The sequence below is a fragment of the Rutidosis leptorrhynchoides genome, chromosome 11 (assembly GCF_046630445.1).
Source record: "Rutidosis leptorrhynchoides isolate AG116_Rl617_1_P2 chromosome 11, CSIRO_AGI_Rlap_v1, whole genome shotgun sequence".
Taxonomy (NCBI): Eukaryota; Viridiplantae; Streptophyta; class Magnoliopsida; order Asterales; family Asteraceae; genus Rutidosis; species Rutidosis leptorrhynchoides.
Window position 1 is genome coordinate 312,844,672 of NC_092343.1, and position 25,774 is coordinate 312,870,445.

The 25,774-nt window shown below is 35.6% G+C and overlaps 1 pseudogene; it reads right to left on the minus strand.

Moving 5' to 3' along the window:
• Positions 1–2,029: 2,029 nt before the first annotated feature.
• Positions 2,030–25,506, minus strand: LOC139875660 (G-type lectin S-receptor-like serine/threonine-protein kinase LECRK3; annotated as a pseudogene).
• Between the last annotated feature and the right edge of the window lie 268 nt (positions 25,507–25,774).

The window sequence follows — 25,774 nt, forward strand, 5'->3', positions numbered from 1 at the left end:
AAAAGGGGTTGTGTAGCTTGGTGATTTTGCTGATTATACAGATCAGGGGAAAGCGATGGTGGATGCTGCTTTTGATGAGCTCGAACAGGCTGAATTGATTATGTCAAGACTATCTTTGCCAGGATTTGAGATAAAAGGATAATTCTAGCTCCAGAGGTCTTTAGTTTAATGTTTTGGTTGTTTTCTGTTGAGTATTGGTCATATTTAAGCTCAAAGTATGTTTGAACACGAGAAATTGAAGTTTTACTGAGTCTGGAGCTGATCACAGCCGCAACTGGTTGAATCCCGGCCGTAATACATTGACAGAAGTTGAAGGAATTGAAATCAGCTGGATCGCGGTCGCGATCCCCTCATCCCGGTCGCGATGACCTTCTGCCATCCCGGTCGCGATTGGTCTATTCCGGTCGCGACGCGGGCCCGAACTGGTGACTTTTTGAGCAATTATAAATAGTCGAGGTTTTTTTTACCCTAAAAGGGTGTGCAGTTTTCCAGTTACAAAAAGAGGAGTATTTTGAAGACCTCAACCCTACCATTGAAGACTAGTTCATATTTTTCATCTATTCGATTATTCATAACGTTCGGTACTTGATTTAATCATCAATTTATCATTGTAATCATGAATACTCTTTGTTTGTATTGGTCTTTTATTTCTTGCTACTTTAATATGCTAGGCTAAATAAGTTTAGTGTTTGCTTGAATGTGAAACTATGGATATTGGATTGTTCTATCATTTGGATCTAATGTTTTGTGATTGAAGTTAATTGTGTTTGATTAAAGATCCACTCTTATGCATGTTCTACTTTCTTAATTCAATTACATAGGTTGTTAATCGTTTAATGTGGGTTAAATTGAGATGCAATTTATGCTTCAACACTTAGGTGATCTAGACAATTAGATAAGTGATTTCAAGTGATTGTGTCATTGATTTAATTGGTAATTGAAAGGCTTGTGAACTGCATAATAGTGTAATTATTGCAAGTGATTGTTATAACTAGGATGTTACGTGAGTTTAGCCCAAATCAAGTCTCATTGGTTTCTATCAAAATATAGTTTAATCTTTTGAAGTGTGTTTATGTGAGTTCACTCACTTTGATTGATTAGAACTTTGTGAGAAGTCATACAACTATATTAAAGACATAATAATTGGTAATAATTGTAAGAACAATCCATATCAGTAGTGAATCATTCAAGTGGACACTGTTTTATCTTAATTGTTAATTCATTTCATTTGCTTCACGTTGATTGCGTGAATTGAAATACAAACCAAATCTCTTTATTAAATCTCTAGGATAATTACTAGTGTTAAAATCTTAATTAAACTGCTCTATGTGGAATGAACTGGTCAAATTACTTATAGGTTATTGCATGATCAGGTTATAGTTGCCTGTAATTGTGTGATAATTGATAAGTTTTTAGCTAGTTATTTTAAGGTACTCTCTTTTTGTTCTTCATGCAGAATTATATCAAAGACTGGTCCTTTCCAGCACTAGGAGCATAGCTTAACCATAAGAAGCCCAGCCCTAGGAGATTAACTTAGACGTAGGGAAGTAATCTGTTCTTAAACCTCTTTTCAGTTATTACGCACTAAAACCGGGTTACACCCGCAACAAAACTTAGAAACTCTAGAAAATGTTGTCCTTAATTTATCAAGGCCCAAAATATTCTATTTACGGGAACATTAGGGACAATGTTCTTCTAAGTGTGGGGTATTGGGTAAAGGTTTAATATGGTTAGAGATTATCTGAGAACGGACATGTACTTTATCAAGGCTCAAAATATTTTATTTACGGGAACATTAGGGACAATGTTCTTCTAAGCCTAACATATAGTAATCGTTATTTTTGCCAAACAAAAATACATTTTGTTTTAAATATGGTTAGAGATTATTTGAGAACGGACATGTACTTTCATCTACGCAATCAAATTGCATATTTAAATGCTTTTATTGGGTACAAATAAACTTTACGCTTTAGATAATTATGCTATAAGGGTAGAGTTATTATAAAATGGCAAAGAAGAAATTACAAGTTCAGATTGAGGTAGTAGATAAAGGAAATGGGGATGGAGGCTCACTGACTTCAACAACTCCATCAGGCATCTGAACAACCTTCCTCATGATCGGTCTCAGAGACGGATTTTTTTGTATGCACCAGAGACCAACCATCATGAATGTATTTAGGTTCTTGTAGTCATCTAAGGCCTCTAAATCATTCTCAACAAATGCATCCAAAGTTCTCTCTTGATAGCAATCCCATGCCCAATCAGTCAAGACCGGTCCACACTCATCACCACTTTCAAATTTCTCCAGGCTCTTTCGGCATGAAATTATCTCTAGTAGCAACACACCAAAACTATAGACATCCACCTTTGTGGTTACCGCAGTGTTCCTAAACCATTCAGGAGCCACATATCCTCTTGTTCCTCTTATTCCTGTATTTGTTCGACTTTGATTCATTTTCAAAAGCTTGGCTAACCCAAAATCTGAAATTCGGGGATTGTAGTAATCATCAAGAAGTACATTTTGCGGCTTTATGTCACAGTGGATGATCTGTGTGGTGCACTCTTCATGAAGGTACGGGAGTCCCTTTGCAATGCTCAATGCTATATGGCTCCTTTGGTTCCAAGACGGTTTATTGTTTTCAAAAAGAAACTAGTCATAGTACCATTACTCATGTACTCATAAACTAAAAGCCGTTGATCACGTTCGTCACAGTAGCCAAGAAGTTGCACCAAATTTTTGTGATGCGTCCTCAAAATAGCACCTACCTCAGTTTTAAATTCCTTCTCACCATCTTCAACAACTCTATTATACAACTTCTTAACCGCCACACTATTTGTTCCGATTAGCCCTTTATACACTATTCCAAAAGACCCTCTTCCGAGTTCATCTTTGAACTCATTAGTAGCTTGAACAAGTTCTTTATATCTAAAATAAACCAGATTGGTTTCAGCAACATTATCCCCTAGGTTACAAGTTCTAGACTTCTTATGGTAGTTTAGAAAGAAACCACGACAAATTATGACAAGTAATATGACATTTACAAAAACAGAACTACCTAAAAGGGCTGCTCCTATAGTTATCAAAGTTGTTTGGTCATTCTTCTTTCTCGGAAATTGAGCGGGGCTATGACGAGGAAGATCCCCTTTCACAAACTTTAAAAAAGCTTTCGTATTAAGTGACTCGTTCGTCCATCCATTAGAGAGAGGAAGTGTAACGTCCTCCCAATAGGGTCTGGAAGAAACGTTACTAATATCAAATAAACCAACATATTATAATACGAGAACAATACTAAATGAGAAAATTTAACTTTATTGAGTACGCAGCGGAAAATGAAATGTCATTACAATAATGGAAATAACGATAAAGTAATTGTTCATATGCAGAAGTAATAAATGCGATATCTCTTGATCCTAAGTCCAAGTAGCATCACATAAGTAGTAGATAAGAAAGCTTGAATCAAACGGCACCTGAGACAAAACATGCTAAAGTGTCAACCAAAAAGGTTGAGTGAAGTTCATAGGTTTAACAAAAGTAGTTATCGTTATTTTAGACCACAAGATTTAGTTTGTAACGTTGATCTCCCGCAGGATCAAAAGTTATGCCAGTGCGTGATATTTAGACTAAACGTTCAAGTTTGCCCCATGACAAGTTGTGTCTGTCCTTGTCGGTTTAAATTTCATTATCAAGTAATACAAAGACTGAGTCAAATGTATCGGGGACGTTACTCCCGATAGGCCTACCCCCAATAAATAAGCATGCCGCAGCACTTAAAAATATCATTGTAGGGACTTAGTCGGACATAGCCGGGTATAGCATAGTTTTAGCAGTTGGTACTTGTGTCTAGATTGTAAATAGTAAAAGCATGTGTCTCACCCCAATAAAAGTAAGTAAGTTTGCTAGCAATAAAGAGTGGGGCTATGAATTCACCTTAGTAAGTAGAGAGAGAGTTATTCCTCGGAATAAAGAGTTGAACGAGTGAGCAGGAAAGTCAACCTATTGACATTTAAGAGTAGTTAAGTGTTTTGCCCATGTTTAAGTTTAAGTATGTGTTTAATTATAGTTTGTTTTACTAAGTTTCTATTCCTAGTAAGTTACTATTTTTAGAAAGTTTCTATTTTTAGAAAGTTTCTTATTTTACTAAGTTTCTATGACTAGAGAGTTTCTACTTTTATGAGTGTTTTCCATTTTAGGATACTTGCCGTATTAGATAAGCTTCCAATCACCCCTTTCCCTTCGAATGGCTAATTTAGATCTAGGGGCTTGAGCCATAGGACCCTTTAAATCGGAAATCCAAACCCTCTGCCTAGAATCTCGTAGAAACCATTCGTCAAGAAAGTTCGAAGATCTATACATCTCTAATACATATCCCAAAATGTTTGTGTGCTACAATATAAGTAGTAGGTTATAGGTGCTAGTAATAGTAATAGTGTATACATGTTAAGTACTAGTATAAGTAGTATTAGGGTTTAAGGTTTTAATATGTATATGTATATATAATTTATATATATATGTATATATATATAAAAATATATATATATTTTTTTGACATGTATATATGTATATATAAATCTAGGTGTGTTTATGGATAACAAGTTTATAATATGAATATGAATTAACAAAGATTAAAGTTTATGTAAATAGTTTAGGGTTTATGTTATACCTTTGAAGATTCAAGATAATTAACAAAGAAAAGATGAACACGATGAAGATGGAAGATCAAAGCCTTGAAAATCTTGAAGAACTCCTTGAAGATTCTTGAAGAACACGAAGAACAAGCTTGAAGATCCGAATACCACAAGAGAGGGAGAGGGAGAGATTGTTTTTTTTAGAGAGGATTTTGGTGTGATTTGTGAATGAGAAACTAGGAGTTTATATAGTGCAAGTATTAGAGTGTTAGTCAACATAAGGATGTTCTAATTAATGATTTTATTTTGTTTTATATTTTTTAGTTAACAAAAGGTGGTACTAGTTTATAATTAGTCAACATAAGGATGTACTAGTTTATACTTTATTTTTAGTCAACATAAGGATGTAATTGTTTAAGATTCTTTAGTCTCATTATTATTACTATTATTATTATTATTATTATTATTATTATTATTATTATTATTATTATTATTATTATTATTATTATTATTATTATTATTATTATTATTTTTACATTTACTACATGATAAGTATTATTTTCTTTTTACTAATTCATGACTTGTATTTATTTTTATTTAGTTCCCAATTGTTTTATTATTTATATAAATGACACTTTTTATTTATTACTTATAGATTAATAGTTATAAATAATATTACTGAAATGCATAAATTTTAATTAGCAGTGAGTGTCGAATAAAAGTTTATTATTTGGTCAACGTTAAATTGATTGTGTATATAACAACCCTTAAATAATTAATATGTATAGTCAGACAGTAAACCCTAGGGTTATTTCAGTAATTTCAGAAGTCAAAAAGTGAGGGTTGTTATAGTACCTCCCCGTTAATAAAAACTTCGTCCCGAAGTTTTAGGTAGACTTCTCGGATGCATCAACAGTTGAGAAGAGATGGGGATATTTCCGTTTCATATGATCTTTGCGTTCCCAGGTATATTCGGGGCCTCTACGTGAATTTCAACAGACTTTAATGATAGGTATGTTGCTTTTACGCGTTTGTTTGACCTCTCCTTCCATGATTTCTATAGATTCTTCAACGAAGTGCATTTTATCATTAATGCGAAGATCATTCAAAATGATGATGTTATACAAGTCATTTCAGTAAATTGGATACATGAAATATGTTATGAATAGTATTGAGCTCATTTAAAACCTTGAGCATTTTATGCCACAATATTAGGGCAGACAAACACAGAGGAGTTCGTGAAAACCACAGTCATGAAATTTGATAGAGATCTTCATTGTTTACAACAAGAATATTTTAATGATGAATATAAGTTGAAAAATAAAGTTTTATCACTATTGAATAATATGGATAAAACGATTCGTTTATAGGAAGAGTATAAACGAAGCTATCATAAAAGAGTGAAATGAGAAAATTAAATGTTCGCCTTAACTTTTGACGTAGTCACGATTGATTTCCTGAATTCAAGGAATTAAAAGAAATCTTCGTAATCTATAAGATTTGATTATCCGGTAATTAAGGAATTTGAGATTTTCTTTAATTAAATGCGGTGGATTGTCTCGATTGTTGTGTTTGGAATTTTTCTATAAATTAGCTTCTTCCGTTTCATTATCTTCACCACTTCTATACTTTCTTCCTCATTTCAAACTTCCAAAAGATTAAGAAAATGCTTAATCCAGTTCTGATCCTGGTTATTATATTGACCATATTTGCAGTCATTCTTCTTTTTCTTTTACCGCCAGAGGAATCTGTTTACTTCTACTATGCTCTTGGGGTTATAGTGTTTTTAATTATCCCGTGTCTTTATATTGCTATACGTATTGATATACACGGTTTGTAATTTCGGAGTCGTTATCGGGCTTTATATTTTCCCTTATATGTCGGAGCTTTATGCTTTTGTTTCTTCTTCCCGACTTCAAGTCAAGCGAGTAATGGTCCAGAATTCATAGGTATGAAGTTTCGAATGATCATAATATATAAAGTAGAAAGGAAAGGTAATAGCACGATTTGATTTGTCATATTACCAGAATATCCGAAAAAGACCGAATCATCAAGAAAAATATTTTCTTGATATGTTTAGAAGTTAAACAGAATGTAAGAGTCGTGTAACATGGCAAATGATGATTATAAAATCTATGAATCATCATCTTCCATTAAAAACTTAGCATGACTTGCTGTAATATAATCACGTTGGCCTGACGTCTTTATATTATACTAACTCATGCTTCAATTGCCAACACTTCTTCAAAGCATTTATAATTTAAACTCGAATTTTACAGAATATAGAAACTAAAACAGTTTCCTTTATAAAGATATCGCAAAGAGATACTTAATTGCGGACATGAATCGTTATGAAGATATCTTCCAAAATATAGAGGATATTTATGATGATATTTTGGAATTTCTAAGTTCGAAAGTTGATGAAGAAAAATTTTCAGCAAGCTTTTAACATGACTTCGGGGCAAGATATTCTCTAAAGATTTCACCGGATCCAGAATTACCTGGATTCTTTGAATATAGGGTTTGGACCTTGTGTTTGTCCTTGGTCTCCTCTATGGTTAGCTCAATCCGTTTTTCAGTTCCAAATTTTCTTTTGAGCTTTTCCAACGTACCATTCTTTATTATCAAACTGTTGGCCCTTAAGACCATCTACAATTTTTCTGTTTCCTCTGCAATTAATGCAGCCATATTTGAATCATCGGTTATCAATCCGAGATGGTTTCAAGAAATTTCGTTTTTAGATGATTAAACGCTAATTATGATCGTCAAGATTCAAAGGATGTTTTTAAGAATTTTGAATTTGAAGTGTTTAAGTGTAAGATGCATCCATCAATGGATCTAACGGTTGACGAATAAATGTTGTGATTTTCAAAAGTAAGGAATGGTAAGTTCGGTGGTTTGATGTGATAATTCATCATAGAATACTAATGAATATAATTCATGAATGTAGTGATCTTTAGGAAGATAACACTTGCTAAAGCTTTACTTAAGTTCCGATATGTCAAAATCAGAATATGTAACTGAATTTGTATGAAAATGGTTGTCCTTTGGTGAACATATACATATATCATGTGAATGTAAGTAGTATAGTTAACAACTGCTGAATCAGAATGGAAGAATGTACAATGTAACATATTTATATAAGATATGAATATCTCTCGGGTTTTACCTACCCGTTAAAATATTTTTCACAATTAACAGTTTGTACAAAAGAGAAGATATACGTTCATATATGTATTCTTAAGATGTAATCATGGTTTTAATGAGTTAATATAACATTAAACTCATTTGATTTGCTGTTGAAACGAGAATAAATAATCTCCAAAACCTTTATAGATTTCATAATTGTCGTGAAATATTTCGCTAATGAAGTTATGAATCAATACTTCATCATTCATTGTTATTGATATACTTCGGTATATGATGTTGGTGCTCGTGGAATTCTTGAGAAATTCATAAGTGTAACACCGACCATTTTTTTTTTAAACACAGCGGAAGACTTTAATAATAAACACAATATAAGTCACGTCATTACGTTTAAGTTTACACAACGGTGTTACGTTATCACAAAACATTATTTATACAAAAGTCCACATCAGAGTTGGGTTGTCAAACATGTCTTCTGCAATAGCACCCTTCCCGACTAGCAGTACCTAAACCTGCAAGGGGAGAATATGTGGGGGATTAGCGCACCGCTAAGTGAATGGAATCTATCTAACAGATATAGCTTAAGTCACACACAAGCTATATACTAACAGTAACACTTGCTAACTACCAACTAGCAGACAATAAGACAATACGAGGATCGGCGGCTTGTACGAGCACACGACTCCCAGCTGATCGGGCCTGAGTCTACCGATAGTCCCTGCTACTCAATTCACAGTATAGTTATCCAGATGCAGGGGATGCATCATTCACACTATACTCCACAATCAGTAGCCTATGGACCCAACCTCCCCTAGGCACGGTTGACCTCATACGGACTCTAACCTCTCCTAGGCACGGTCTCGAGTCCCCAGTCTCCCTAGGCCCGACTGGTGTCATTCACACAGTGTACACATAATTCACATACAACATCAGGCAAACGATATTATTCTATCATGGCAATTCCTACACTATGCATGGTAAAAGAGTCAACCACAGTAGCATGATATGCTACTTAAACTCTATCCGTAGATAGACCCACTCACCAATTACCAGCAACTGCTCAGTTATTATTTCTGAGCTTCTTCCTTGTCCTTATCTCCTGAGAACAGCAAAAACCAAGTTAGAATAGTGTTCCCATCAAGATTAGACACACTGACAGCGAATTATAGCAAATTCATAAAAAAATGCGTTCGCTAAAATTTTCATGCTTAACACTTATGCACTTTCAAAATTTACATCCTGAACACCAAAATATAAACGGGCAGCATAACGGCTAGAAAAAAGCACTTTGGTAAAACATTCTGCCCTGTACACACAGTCGGTCGACTGTCTCCTCAATCGGTCGACTGACATAGACAGTCGGTCGACTTTTGACACAACCGGTCGACTGACTTTCCTAATCGGTCGACTTATTTGGTATCACCACAATCGGCCGAAAGTCGAACTCAGTCGGTCGGTTCACTAGCCAGTCGGTCGACTGTCGACCGACAGTCGGCCGACTGTGTTCATCATCTGCAGATTCTGAACACAACCTACGGACTTCAAGCTAAATTCACCAAAACTCGATCTAGAGCTCGTTTTCGACACCAAAACTTACCACAACTCAATTACTACATGTTATAGACTATAAACCCATAAAGTTTTGACCATAACAACATCAAATCCATGGATTTTGACACAAAATCAAGCTTATGAACAAATACACTTAAAAACACCATTTTAACACTAAATTGATCATGAAAGCTCATGATTCATACCTTAAAAGAATCAGTAGAGTGTAAAGAACGTGATTTCAAGACCAATTCGAGCTCAAGATCAACAATGGAGAATTAGGGTTTGGTTAGGTGGGAGGGATGAAGGTACGGGTGTGTGGGAAAATTCTAGAAAAGGGAAAGAAGAAGGCAGTACACTAGTCACATATTTGGGATTAATTCCCACACTGTGCAACACACGGGTATTTACCAGTTATCAGATATCTTTCGTACAGGATTAGGTAACCCAAACGAGGTCCAAATAAAATAAACAAACCTGTTCTGGGACCCTTGTCACAAACTGGACACAACATAAATATAATAAAACACTAATTAAATAATTTAAATAAAAAGCACTTAAGACTTACACAAACCCTAAGGGCAAAATAGTCCACTTACAACTAGCCCGGGTTTCAGTCTGTTACAATAAGGCACTAATGATGTTTTCTAGAAAGTTTCGAGTACATCGAAAATTAAAGTATACAATCAATCATGTATTTGAGTAATACACTTGGTTTATTACGAAATGAAGTTTATTGTGTTGAAGCAATGATTAACGATTGCTAAGTTATTAACAAAAGATGTACATCATAGCATATTAACCATGTAGTACATACTAGTTAAGATTCACACGTAATAGCTTAGCACGAAAAGATTTATTATTGTTCCAACCCATATATATAAAGTATACATATGTAATTCTTCAGGAAGAATAAGTCAATACATCTTAACTCATTATTACTAATATTCCTTGGTATCTATGGGGCGTATGATGTTGATGTTTGAGGTACTGAGTGTGATGTTGAGGCGTGGAATGCGGATGTTGTCGTTGGTGAAGCTGGTGATGTTGGTGGTGATGCCGATGGTACTGGTGGTACTGGTTATGCTGCTGGTGCTACTACTGGTGTTCGTAGGTTTCGCACCATATTCTCCAGAGCCACTACTCGAGCGCGAAGCTCGTTGACTTCTTCTATTATTCCGGGATGATTGGCGGTTCGGACAAGTGGATAAATAAGATCTAAAATTTTTGATATTATATATTCGTGACTGGATATCCTGGAAATGAGGGTGAAAATAGTGTTCCGAACGGGTTCGCCAGTAAGTGCTTCAGGTTCTTCACCAAGAGGTGAATTCGGTTGGTGGAAGGGATCACCTTCTTCTTGTCTCCATTGATTAAGTTTACTAGAACCCATCCCCAATTCATCCAAAATAGATAATGGCTGATTGGTTGGTTCATTCCGGTTACGCTGCCATTGGAGCTCGAAGAGTTCGAGGAATCCATATTATGTGTTTGGAATTAGGGTTTTTGATATGAGATTAGTGTTGAATACTGGATGATATATTCGTCTCCTTGAATACGTGTATATAGCAAAAAGATTTCCATAATTTACGGAGGGAATTTAGGAAAAGTGTTTAGACAAAATCTATTGGGATAGATACGATAAGATATAATAAGATATGATGTGTCTATACTTTAATAATGGCAGTAGGACGTGTCGAGATCATAAAGTGATAAGTATGTAATCTAATAATCTTTTGATTAAAGACTTTCAATTCATATACTGTGATAACCCAAATGACATTTTTTTGATTCGTAAACCGATGCATAAAGGCATAAGGCATATAGGTACGTGATATAACAGAAAGTTATATACGTTTGAGTGTGAGTAGTAACAATTATAAGAGTTTCAAAATCATGGATAATATTTCATGTAATACATATGTAATACACATAACCATGATAGATGACTTATGAATGTCAAGAATTTCTGAAATCATTGTGTCGCATTTAGATGCGGTGGTGTAATTGGATAGTACTCAGGAAAGTGAGCAGAGTTCTTAGAATAGCTCGGCATTCTAAGATAAGTAAAGTTTCTAAAATATAGTGTAGCATTTAACAGTTAAAGGCAACAATTAAAGGCACTATGGTCAAGGAAAGTTGTAGTCCTACATTAGGAAAGAGACTTTGATTAGAATCTTTAAGTCAAGTTTGGTAAAGCATGATTGTTAAGATTATAAGGCAATCCTAAGTGCTTTAAGTCTAAGGAAAGGTTATAGTTTCCTAGATTGCTAAGGCACCCTAGCTAGCAAGTAAGGCATACATAAAAATGCAATCCTGGTTCTCTATAACAGCCTGGTTATGCTCTGTTACCAATCTGTAACGTCCTCCCAATAGGGTCTGGAAGAAATGTTACTAATATCAAATAAACCAACATATTATAATACGAGAACAATACTAAATGAGAAAATTTAACTTTATTGAGTACGCAGCGGAAAATGAAATGTCATTACAATAATGGAAATAACGATAAAGTAATTGTTCATATGCAGAAGTAATAAATGCGATATCTCTTGATCCTAAGTCCAAGTAGCATCACATAAGTAGTAGATAAGAAAGCTTGAATCAAACGGCACCTGAGACAAAACATGCTAAAGTGTCAACCAAAAAGGTTGAGTGAAGTTCATAGGTTTACCAAAAGTAGTTATCGTTGTTTTAGACCACAAGATTTAGTTTGTAACGTTGATCTCCCGCAGGATCAAAAGTTATGCCAGTGCGTGATATTTAGACTAAACGTTCAAGTTTGCCCCATGACAAGTTGTGTCTGTCCTTGTCGATTTAAATTTCATTATCAAGTAATACAAAGACTGAGTCAAATGTATCGGGGAAGTTACTCCCGATAGGCCTACACCCAATAAATAAGCATGCCGCAGCACTTAAAAATATCACTGTAGGGACTTAGTCGGACATAGCCGGGTATAGCATAGTTTTAGCAGTTGGTACTTGTGTCTAGATTGTAAATAGTAAAAGCATGTGTCTCACCCCAATAAAAGTAAGTAAGTTTGCTAGCAATAAAGAGTGGGGCTATGAATTCACCTTAGTAAGTAGAGAGAGAGTTATTCCTCGGAATAAAGAGTTGAACGAGTGAGCAGGAAAGTCAACCTATTGACATTTAAGAGTAGTTAAGTGTTTTGCCCATGTTTAAGTTTAAGTATGTGTTTAATTATAGTTTGTTTTACTAAGTTTCTATTCCTAATAAGTTACTATTTTTATAAAGTTTCCATTTTTAGAAAGTTTCTTATTTTACTAAGTTTCTATGACTAGAGAGTTTCTACTTTTATGAGTGTTTTCCATTTTAGGATACTTGCCGTATTAGATAAGCTTCCAATCACCCCTTTCCCTTCGAATGGCTAATTTAGATCTAGGGGCTTGAGCCAAAGGACCCTTTAAATCGGAAATCCAAACCCTCTGCCTAGAATCTCGTAGAAACCATTCGTCAAGAAAGTTCGAAGATCTATACATCTCTAATACATATCCCAAAATGTTTGTGTGATACAATATAAGTAGTAGGTTATAGGTGCTAGTAATAGTAATAGTGTATACATGTTAAGTACTAGTATAAGTAGTATTAGGGTTTAAGGTTTTAATATGTATATGTATATATAATTTATATATATATGTATATATATATAAAAATATATATATATATTTTTTACATGTATATATGTATATATAAATCTAGGTGTGTTTATGGATAACAAGTTTATAATATGAATATGAATTAACAAAGATTAAAGTTTATGTAAATAGTTTAGGGTTTATGTTATACCTTTGAAGATTCAAGATAATTAACAAAGAAAAGATGAACACGATGAAGATGGAAGATCAAAGCCTTGAAAATCTTGAAGAACTCCTTGAAGATTCTTGAAGAACACGAAGAACAAGCTTGAAGATCCGAATACCACAAGAGAGGGAGAGGGAGAGATTGTTTTTTTTAGAGAGGATTTTGGTGTGATTTGTGAATGAGAAACTAGGAGTTTATATAGTGCAAGTATTAGAGTGTTAGTCAACATAAGGATGTTCTAATTAATGATTTTATTTTGTTTTATATTTTTTAGTCAACAAAAGGTGGTACTAGTTTATAATTAGTCAACATAAGGATGTACTAGTTTATACTTTATTTTTAGTCAACATAAGGATGTAATTGTTTAAGATTCTTTAGTCTCATTATTATTACTATTATTATTATTATTATTATTATTATTATTATTATTATTATTATTATTATTATTATTATTATTATTATTATTATTATTATTATTATTATTATTATTATTATTATTATTATTATTATTATTATTATTTTTTTTTTTTTTTTTTTTTACATGATAAGTATTATTTTCTTTTTACTAATTCATGACTTGTATTTATTTTTATTTAGTTCCCAATTGTTTTATTATTTATATAAATGACACTTTTTATTTATTACTTATAGATTAATAGTTATAAATAATATTACTGAAATGCATAAATTTTAATTAGCAGTGAGTGTCGAATAAAAGTTTATTATTTGGTTAACGTTAAATTGATTGTGTATATAACAACCCTTAAATAATTAATACGTATAGTCAGACAGTAAACCCTAGGGTTATTTCAGTAATTTCAGAAGTCAAAAAGTGAGGGTTGTTATAGGAAGCTTCTTTTTCCAACAATTGTTACCATCATGAACCGCCACCGCACAAAAACAATCATTCAAGCATGAATCTTTGCATTCTTGCTCATTAGTTAAATCCATGTGTATATAATCGGATCGTGGCCAATCGGTTTTATTGAGCTCCACAAAATCAAGTTCTCCCTTATAACTTGACACATCTTCATCGCACGTTGTAGTAAAGTTTAGCTTGCAGTCGCCATACGGATCGTTAGGATCTAACAACAATAACCCTGGTGGGCATTCACACTTTGGCCGTCTAGCACCATCAAGGCTACAAACATTGTTTAACCCACAAGCCCCACTACCTTCGAGTCCGATGATATCACCACATATGTTTTCAGGCTCTAACCACGAAACGCTCCAGCTCGTGTTCCCGGTAAAAATTTTCGGATAATAGTATTGCGTAAAAACCCCGTCGAATGAAAGTGTAGCTCGATGATGATAATCACCTGATGGTAGTGTTTCTCTTGGAGTAAGAGTCGATCTTTGGCCATTTCTTTTCAATATATACATGTAACCGGTTACATCAAAGATCAATTGGTCACCAGGATTCGTTGAATTGGAAACGTCTATTGTATTATTCGATTTTAATAAGCCTCATACGCAAAATTCTAAAGTACGTCTCGAGAATTAAGAACAAGTTTTCCGTCTTGAAGAAGGCGTAGCTGAAATCTTCCACCAGTGAAATTTGTTTCGCTCATTCTTGAATTAATCACTCCGCCTCTCTGTTGATGCATATTTTGTATGGCCGTCGATGGGCGAATAACGTTTATTCTTACATTGTACACCTAGATGTATTACACGCGTGAAACTGATCAGTTACAGGAGCATATATGACTGTTGGGCCGACTATTGGATCGTTCATGTCGATAGGACCATTAGGGTAACCTAAGCCTAGGTCGTCTATATAAATCAGTTTCATGTGTGTTTTAGGGTCAACAGAGTAGAACCCTAATTGGGGGCATGCTAGAACCCTAATTTAGAAGAGCCGTTTTGGCGATTCCCATGCATAAGGGAGATCATGCTCGATCTCCCCTGGCCAACCGATGTTTTTCCGTTTAAATCAATTGTAAGTGTAACGTTTTATATTAATAATATTGATTTATGTTTGATTCATCGTGTTTATCTCTTCCGTCTTTGATTTTGCTCGAATATGGTTGTTTATGATCCTTAAACGGACCAACACTCTCACCATAATCTGAGTTGGCAACAAAGTGTCCGCCGGAAAATTAAAACTCTCCCATATCTTGTTAGAACCACTACCAACGATCACAAATTTACTCGTATCATTCATGACACTATATGAAACATTATTGGATAACGATCCGGAAGTCCATACCTCTCTACCCTGAAGATTAGTGAGTACGAGCCCACGCTCGTTGATTAGCTCAATTTTCGATCCTCTGGGCACGATAGGATTTGCTTGTGGATACCAGATAATGGTCTTGTTGGGTAATGTTAGGATTTTATGGGACCCAAACAAGACCGGTGATTTAAACCAATCACCAAACTCACAACGACAAACGATAAAATAAAGCATGAAACGATAAATAAATGACACGATATTTAACGTGGTTATATCCCAACTCCAAAACACGAAGAAGAGTTTACTCCATGGGTGCAAACCAGAGATCTTTCACTATAATTTTCGTGCACACATGTTAGGGTTACAATGAGATGTTTATATAGGCAAGGAAACAACTTAGGGAACAAGAAAACTTGATTCTAGAATTTTCAACCCGTCAGGCCCTAGCCGCGCCGCTCCCGGGAAGGGCCGCGCCGTGCCTCCACTGCAAAATCTAAATCAACCTTTTTTTCTTATTTTCCTTGTTGTTTTGATATCCTTCACACAACCAACAATCTCCCACTTGAAGGATGATCTAAACACAACCTTCGCCAACCCGTCACTATGTTTCTTTAACAACCCACAATAACTCCAGATTAGCTGATTACCAACTCTTTTTGATACCGCCGGATGAGACACCAGAATCACGCCGCACTTCATTCGATAACCTTGGAACAAGTGAAGTCTTTCGACACCAAAAAAACCGCTGACCGATAATCCAATCTCTTAGTTACTAGCTTGGGCCATCTCGGTTTCTATCGCCACCATCTTCTAACACGAAGATCATCTTCTTACACTAGAAGACCAATTGAAGTATGCGACACTTCAAATATAGGATTCTTCATGAGACTACACCGCCTCACCAATCATTCTAGATATGTCCAATCCCGAACACACATGTCAATGATTACCCTCGTACAGGATTTCACCTTCTATCAATGATTTCCTTCACCAACAAAAAAGGAACTCTAACAGACGCCTTTGTAGACTCTTCTTCAAGATACCCTAGTGAGAACGTCACCACCACCTTGAAGTCTACTAACTTTTCAACTTTCCGCTTCCTCGCTGGTACACTGACTTTCTCATAGCTATGAATTTCACAAACTCATATTCTCATCCCAAGCACGCTCCCACTGTACAAGTAAGAAACAAATTGCGGCTACTCGAGAAGAAACTTGGTTCGTACCACCAGTCAGTCGCAAATTTCTTTGTCATCGGAGAGTAAAACAAGTACTTGAAGCCCTAGTGTTACCCGGAATCATCACACTAATCTTGAGAACTTTGGAGAACAACGTCGCATAATTATCCCCATCACTCTACTAGTTGACTAACTCCCACTAGCTCGATAACTTCCGTCGATTACTAAACTCAACCGAGTTCCCGACACCCTCAACGATCCTAGAAAGCTCAAGTTCCATCAAATTCCAATCATCTTGAAATATCCGACCATACACTTAGTCACACAGTTTCATAACACGCAAGCAACAAACTTCCTCGATAACTCCCACTGTTGACTTCAACTCGATGCATCTTGTTCGTTATCCAACTGCTCTAACCCGAGATAAAAACAACCTCCTGAGCTCCCATAACAAACCAGCATCTTTGAAAACACAAGTCATATCGCTTGAAGTTTCACGAGACAAAAAAACCTTCTCGCACTCGCGTCATCAAACCCGAAAAAGTTCAACCCTGAAACAGCCCAAATTCGAAAAATCATAACTGAAAATCCAACTGTCCGATCAACCTCGAATGTTTGCCACAACTAGATCTGTGTGTGTAGAACCACCAGCCCAAACCACTATCGCTTCTAGTCTTCTTGTGATCTACATGTTAGCCTTCTATGTATCATTCAATTCGATCCAACGGTAGACGAACCCACAATTAATTTTCTCGCACAGCTGCGCAAACAAACCCCAAAAGGGTCTGCAAAATTTGAAAAAATATAACTCCAAATTGAACGGTCCGATCGCTATGATTTTTGGATATGATTTAGACCTACATGTCTACCACCTACAGAAAAAATTTCAAGACTATCCGACGGTTAACGAGCCCTACATGAATTTTCGACCACAGCTCTGCAATTAAACTCTAAACCGAGTTACTGCAACTTCGGAATATTTTATCTCCAAATCCAACCGTCTGATCACTCTCAAAATTGGTACACAACCAGATTTATGAGTCTTCCACCTACGGTTAAAATATCATGGAGATCCAACGGTTAACGAAATCGCTACGAATTTTCTACCACAGCTGCGCCAGAATTCCGAATTTCGAAAAATCTCTCTTCTACAACAAAACCTATCGATTCGACCACCGACCCCGTTACCACCGCGAACCACCACGATAACCTATTATAATCATAGACCAATTTTAATAGATTATCTCATGAGTACATAGACATACTCATGAGTTCTTCGCGATCTTCTAACAACTAAGCCCTTTGATCTCGATACATGTTGTACAAAACTCGTCGTTCATTCACCATGCTTTCAAATCGCCATCGCTCCCACTCGAAACCTGGCTCTGATACCACTTGTTAGGATTTTATGGGACCCAAACAAGACCGGTGATTTAAACCAATCACCAAACCCACAACGACAAACGATAAAATAAAGCATGAAACGATAAATAAACGAAACGATATTTAACGTGGTTATATCACAACTCCAAAACACGGAGAAGGGTTTACTCCACGGGCGCAAACCAGATATCTTTCACTATAATTTTCGTGCACACATGTTAGGGTTACAATGAGATGTTTATATAGGCAAGGAAACAACTTAGGGGAAAAAGAAAACTTGATTCTAGAATTATCAGCCGATCAGGCTATAGCCGCGCCGCGCCAAGGAAGGGCCGCGCCGCGCTTCCACTGCAAAATCCAAATCAGCCTTTTTTTTCTTCTTTTCCTTGTTGTTTTGATATCCTTCACACAACCAACAGGTAATTTATTATACCATATGGATAACAAAAATAAATCTTTTCCCTGAATTTGTTGGAAGCCAAAGGTGAAATCGCCCGAAGATGAGATCCATGATCTGATGTTATCGTCAGTTGCTGTGAGGGATGAACCAACTGGTACGGAACCATTTGATTGTTGAGCTATAGCTGGAAAGGTAGAAAAGTAATTAAAAGAAAATAATACTATAGGACACTGGACATTGCAACTTGCTAATTTTTTAAAATTTTAACCTGGGTATTCAAACGGTCAACTTGACTAATCCCAGGGCGACTACTCGCTACGCGAGCAGCCCGGAGTCATTGCAGGCGAACCTCCGTGGCCATGAGTGGATAACTGTAGGTGCTTGGAATCGAACCCATGACCTTTACTATGGAAGGCCAGGGTCATAATCATTCAACCACCACACTCATGGTTTGCAACTTGCTAATATGATGTGGAAAACAAGAAACTTTAATGATCCTGGTTAATTAAAAAAAGAAATGTCACTGACTCACGGTTACAACTTACAAGTCAACAGAAGGACATTTGCAAGTCGTGTCAAACTTTAATGATCCAGGAAATTTCCACACGGAGTTACTAAAATAATGTTTCTATCGACATCAAAAACCATTTCAATTGACATAAAATAACACTGTAAATTACACTAAAAATGACACTGAAATACATTTTTACCTGTTATCATCCCACTGAAAGTTAAAACTCTCTTCAAACTATTGTTTTACTTTTCATAGATGGGAGCGTTGGAATCGGGCATGGCGTAAAAAGTGTTAGCGAATATAGATTGCCTTTGCCCGTTATGGAAGTTTAGGATAAACAATACCATTTAGTAATTAAAGATTATTTTTTTATGGGTTCGGGTCCTGGTCCATCTCCAGGGATGGTATTGATTAATTAGGTAATCTCCAAGCACGAAAATGGATATTATTTTTCTGCTAACAAAGAATAAGATGTATTGACTGATAGATTTGAATATTCAAACATGAAACAGAGACTGATTGTAAATATTCTATATACATATACATTAATTAAAAAATTCTGGAAGTGTTGTCCTAGGTTATTTGAAAATATTAATAACATTATCATTCTGTTGTTATAATAGCTGTAATGAAAGTGACGTGATCCTATGATGACTGTTTGAATATAAATTAGTTTGTATCATAGTGACCTTATGTGATTGTTCCTTTGATAACAGCAGGCTTTACTGACTGCTCTTGCAAAGACCCTTGTAGGATCGTGTAAACAGGATTAAAAGATCTTAGATTCAATAACGAGTGCGAAAAATTTAGTTATTGAGTTTTATACTCAAAACTCAATGAAAACATTTGATCTTAATGATAAAATTGACTTAGATATGTTAAAGATCGACTATATTGAATGCTAGAACACCAGAAAATCGGATTGTACGTGTAGAATAGGCTAGGATACGTAACCCTAACAATGAACCCGAAATACTCATTAAATACACACAGCACGTTGCAACCGTGCGGTTGTACGTTGCAACCGTGCGGTTGCACCTTGCAACGGTGCGGTTGCATGTTCTAACCGTACGGTTGCATCCTGTAAACCGTGCGGTTGCACACCAGCAGAGAAAGCTAAACGATTAAGCTTATTAACATGATCATAATGAACTCGGGGACTAATTATGCACCAACAAACTCCCCATAGGACCCAGTTCATTATCTAAAATCACAAACTGTACTTTCCCTGCAATACAACTAAACACACAGTCAAACACATTCAACAATATAAAAATTAAAACATTAAAATCAAGTTATTACAACCAAATCGAACTCAATCCAAAAGAAAACGTTCAAGTTCACAGTTCATGAAAACAAGAGCATAAGATAGACATTAAGCATGGATATCATAAGCATAACAAGTTAATCTAATCATATTCAAACATCCTAGTCCATCAATTTCATAATTTACATACCATCATGCCATAATCAAAAGACAGAGTTACCAATATTACACAAACAAAGTTTCATCAAAAGATCACCAAAAGACAATCAACATCAAATACACATTTAGGCTGCATACAAGACCTCAGCTTCCACCTCTTCCACATCTGTTGGATGCACCAACTCATCATCATCATCAAAGAAATTGTTCAGCAGAAACCCATAAGGCAAACCTCGATCAGCAGACACACGCAGACCTACCATCTTTTTCGCTACAACATAAGCAAAGTTGAAAGGAATTTGACTAATCAAACACATTAACATTAGAACTTCAGTCACAGTCAGCTCTAAATCATCCTCATCTCTAAACATAACATTTCTCTTGATGACTCTCATCATCTGTCTGTATTCATCCAGAATGTTTTCCTCTCGAATGATTACTGGCCCGCTTCTTGGCCACTTGAACCCAGATTTACACAAGCCAGAGACAAACCCAAAAGAAGAAAACAAGTTACATGTTGCAGAACTTCTTAGAGCAGTGTTTATATCCTTACTCATGCTAAAGAACTTAAAATCACCATCTGGAATATCTAGTATCTCAGCAAACTCTTCTAAAGTCCAGTCGTAGGGATACCCAAACATATTCAGGTGAATACTTTTCACTTTTCTCTCGTTAAACTCAAAGTTTGTATAAAACTCCCTAATGAGCTTAGGGTAATAAATTCTATCTCTATGAATAAATGCTCCAGCACTTATCCCTCTCCAGTAAGCAGTAAACCCTGGTTGAGCTCTCACATGACACACAGTAAGGATAGCACGACCAGCAATCAAATTTCTTTGTTGTGTGATAGCACTCTCAGTTTCACTCTGAGACACCCTGCGCGATGCTCTGCTTGCCATAGAAATGAACTATAACACACAAACCTTAAAGATTGTTAAAGCAACACATTGAACTAACAATTCAAATTAAACAAAAACTGATTAATATGTGAACTTTGAATCTGCTGTGCAACCGTGCGGATGCACAGAATAATACTCGATTGCAAGCACAACCATGCGGTTGCAAGGTGCAACCGTGCGGTTGCATTCATCCGAACTGTTAGGGTTTTCAAAAACCCAAATCCACCAAAACGAGTATTGATCATCAAGTAAATCATTGTAATAGCAACTAATACCTCAGATTAACATGTTTAAAACAACAATTTTAGTTAAAACACATTAATACTCCCTGTATTGATCTTAAGTTCATGAAAAATAAAAACTAATTAAAACAAGAGATTTAATGGATGAAATAGAACCTGTTATAGATGAAATTGATGAGAAACACAAGTAGAATCGGAAAAACGAGATCAAAAGCTCCCCTTAACACTTTGCAATTTTTGAAGAATTTAACACTTAACCAAATGAGAGCACAAGCAACCCACGGTTCTGAGTTTGGGTATTTATACCCATCATGCAACCGTGCGATTGGAGGGTTGTATCCGGCCCAATATTATGTAACAGTGCGGGTGCAATATGTATCCGTGCGGTTAGATTTTAAGTCCAAAAACCCCTCAAATTACACTTATCCGGGCGGTTACATGGTGTAACCGTGCGGTTGCATTGTGTAACCGTCCGGTTGCAAAAAAACATTATCATTTTAATTTTCCAATTCTCGTTTATCTAACGTTAATTCTCAACCAATTCAACTCACTTATGTAAACTAGTCCATAAAATCTCAACTTTACTCATCTTTTCCAGATCCAAAAGCATTTTAACCTAAGTCAAATAAATTAATACCCGACTTAATAAACTTTTCGTTTTACGGATCTCTTCCACTACCACTTACACACTTGCTTACTCCCCCTCGTCCACACATACAGAGTTTATGAAGTAACTACCAAATGATATGCAAAATATACAGTATGAAACATGCAAAAGCATTAAAACACACTAAATCTTTTGTCTTTTTCATTTTATAATGCAAATTATGGAAAAATAAAATAATGCATGCATATACATTATGATGAATTAAATCAATAAACTAGCATGGTGAATATCACAAGTATGAAAACAGATTATACTATCAAGAATAAAACTACACAGCTAAAATAGCATAAACACATATTTTTGTGAGAAGATGAATTAATCAACATTTTTCTTGGGATCAGAACTGAACTATGTTTTGCAAATTTTCACATCGTTAAATTCATTCATTCAGAACTTTTTGTTCCAAAATATATTTTCAAGTATTAACACTTTCAGTCTTTGAATATCAATAAACTTATTAGACTTTCCTCCCAGACTTTTTGAAAATCACTTGCGCACATGGATAAGTAATCTTAAACTTAGTCATCACTTAAGATCGCACAAATTTTTTAGGTAGTCAATTGAGCACAATAAATTGAAGCTGTCCGCTATCACCTCAATGTACTTTCGATTAGATTGAACAGGAACATCTCACGATGTTTCTAGCAACCCTGTCAGCCATGAGCTTCTACCTTAAACTTATACCTTTCGATTCAGAAGGCTTTGTTTATCTCAATTTTATTGCATACTCCGTAAGAACACAGTTATCAGTCGCTATAAACCCCATGCTTGAGTGGAAATCTAATAATGATGGAATGATAAGATGATTTTGGGGGTGATGGAATTCTAAGTCAGAATACCCTCTAGAAGATATCCCCAGCTATATAGATCAATCGGCATAACCCATATTACAGACAACAGATGAAACGTCCCTTTAAATGATACGCAAAATCCTGCTAAAATTATGATTTCCAGGATAGACAGAATGATTTGAGTTTTCTAGATCTGAAACTCTGGCACTTCTCCCCCTCTAATATAGATAACTTAAATAGTTCTGATCAGCATAGCATTTGATCATCTTTCACATGTAGACTTTATATTTTTGATAGACACGAAGTCTAAACTTGTATAGCACGAATTCTTTGTATTTGATGTGGTGCATCATTTTAATTTCATCTAAATCATATATACATTAATAAATAACCAATAACATAATCCACACAATATTTTTTATTTTTTGGATTTTCTGATTTTGCTCTTTTGCCTTTGCAAACATAAACATAAATGAAAACAAACTTAAAATAAATAAATACAACTTTGATGATGATGCACCACACTTAGAAATGAACCACACTGTAACTTTAATCTTTGGCGTTGAAGCAGTCTCCTTTAATAACTTTCTCAAATCGATGGAATGTCTGTGATATAGAATTGCACTTTTCGACCCGTTCATAGTGAGAACACCCCCCTTTGGATAACTGACTATCCTAAGGCATTTCGGCCCAAGCAATAAAGGTAAATAGAAATTGGTATATGTTCAAACAGAGTAAACTCACCTTGGGGACTTACTTGGCAATCCTTCACTAGAGTATAAATCGTAGTAGGGGAAACCTCAACCGTCTGTTGAATCCCTGAACAATCGTTTCTCAATACATTCTCAGTGATAGGTAGGTGACTACCGTCAACCGCTGTAAACCTTTCCACTATTTCCTTGCCAAGATTATTTACTTTATGCCCAAGTGATCCTCTCATTCCAAAATTCAATCCTCAGAATTTATCAACATTCATTAACTAATCATGTACTACTTACTTTATACGCAGAACGATTAACATGCACGTTCAGTAATACAGTCATTTCCCATTTTCACATAGCAACTTCTCATTTTCTGATTTTTCTGATTTTTATGGCTTTTTCATTTTTCACTATTTTTGTATTTTCTGATGAAGCAAATTTTCTCAACTATTCTACTTAACAGAAAGCAAATAAACACAATCTTTTTGCTTTTTCAAATGCATAGCAGAAAATAAAATGAACATGCAAAGCAGAAAATAAACTAAGTAACATGCAAAAATGATGCAAAATGCTAATATACAAAAGATACAGAATGGATGGTTACTTCAATAGCTCCCTGTCGGACACAACCTCCACCCTATCTTTCACTCCTAACACATTTAACAGGAATAGGAAACGAGGTCGGTCGAAAGCTTTCGTAAATAAGTCAGCCCTTTGGGTTGTTGTACCTATTTGTAGGACATCTATTAGTTTCTTTTCATAACAGTCCCTAATGAAATGGTACTTGATCCCTATGTATTTGGTCTTAAAATGATTAAGAGGATTCTTAGTAACAACAATAGCAGCAGTATTATCAACATATATAGGAGTGTTAGAAATTTGCAAACCGTAGTCCCGAAGTTGTTGTTGAATCCAGACAACCTGAGAAGTACAACTTGATACTGCAATATATTCAGCCTCACACGTTGATTGTGCGACTGCCGTTTGTTTCTTACACTGTCAACTTATCAACCTACTACCTAGAAACTGACAACCACCAGAGGTTGATTTGAAGTCCCTCTTACAACCCCCATAATCAGAATCGCTAAATGCCGTTAGATCAAACCCATCCTTTCTTGGATACCATAAGCTCAAACTTGGAGTTCCCTTTAGATAACACATGATCTTCTTTGCTGCTAACATATGATTCACATTCGGTTGTGCCTGATAACGAGCACACAAACAAGTAGCGACCATGATATCTGGGCGAGACGCTGTAAGATACATTAAAGAACCAATAATAGCCCTATATAGAGTCGGATTGACTTTCGAACCTGTATTTTCTGGTGTAATCCCATGATTCACCGACAGAGGATTCTTGGCAATTCGTTCACCTTCTATCTTGAACCGGCTCAAGATGTCAGCTACATACTTTGATTGATGTAGAAAAATGCCCTTTTCAGTTTGGTCAACCTGCAACCCTAAAAATAAATTAATGGCCCCTAGTGAACTCATCTTAAATCGTTTTTGCATTACGTCCTGAAGCTCATCAACCATTTTTTGATCGGTTGACCCAAAGATGATATCGTCCACATATACTTGTACCAGTATAATGTCGTCCCCCCTTTCCTTAATAAATAGGGTCTGATCAATGACCCCTCGTCTAAAACCATTCTCTATCATATAGTTTGACATAGTAGCATACCAAGCTCTCGGGGCTTGGTGAAGACCATAAAGCGCCTTTTCTAAGAGATACACCTTCTCTGGATGATGTGGATCAACAAAACCCGGTGGCTAAGTCACATACACAGTTTCTTGAAGAGTACCATATAAAAACGCACTCTTAACATCCATCTGAAACACTTTAAAACCTTTCCACAAAGCAAATGCCAAAAACATCCGTATCGCCTCAAGTCTGGCAACCGGAGCATATAACTCATCATAATCAACTTCTGGAATTTGTTGATAACCCCGAACAACCAATCTTGCTTTGTTTCGGATCATGATACCTTGATCATCTGTCTTATTCTTCAATACCCACTTCAGGCCATACGGCTTACAACCTGTAGGCGGTATTACCAATCTCCAAACACCCAAGTGATTAAACTATTGAAGTTCTTCCTGCATGGATGAAACCCACTCATCATACTGCAAAGCATCTTTGACGTCTTCAGGTTCGATTTTCGATACAAAAGTACAGTACGCATTCCTGAAGATTCTTCTGGTCTGATTCAATTCAGTATAAAAGGCAGTAACAACATTTGCAGAGGGT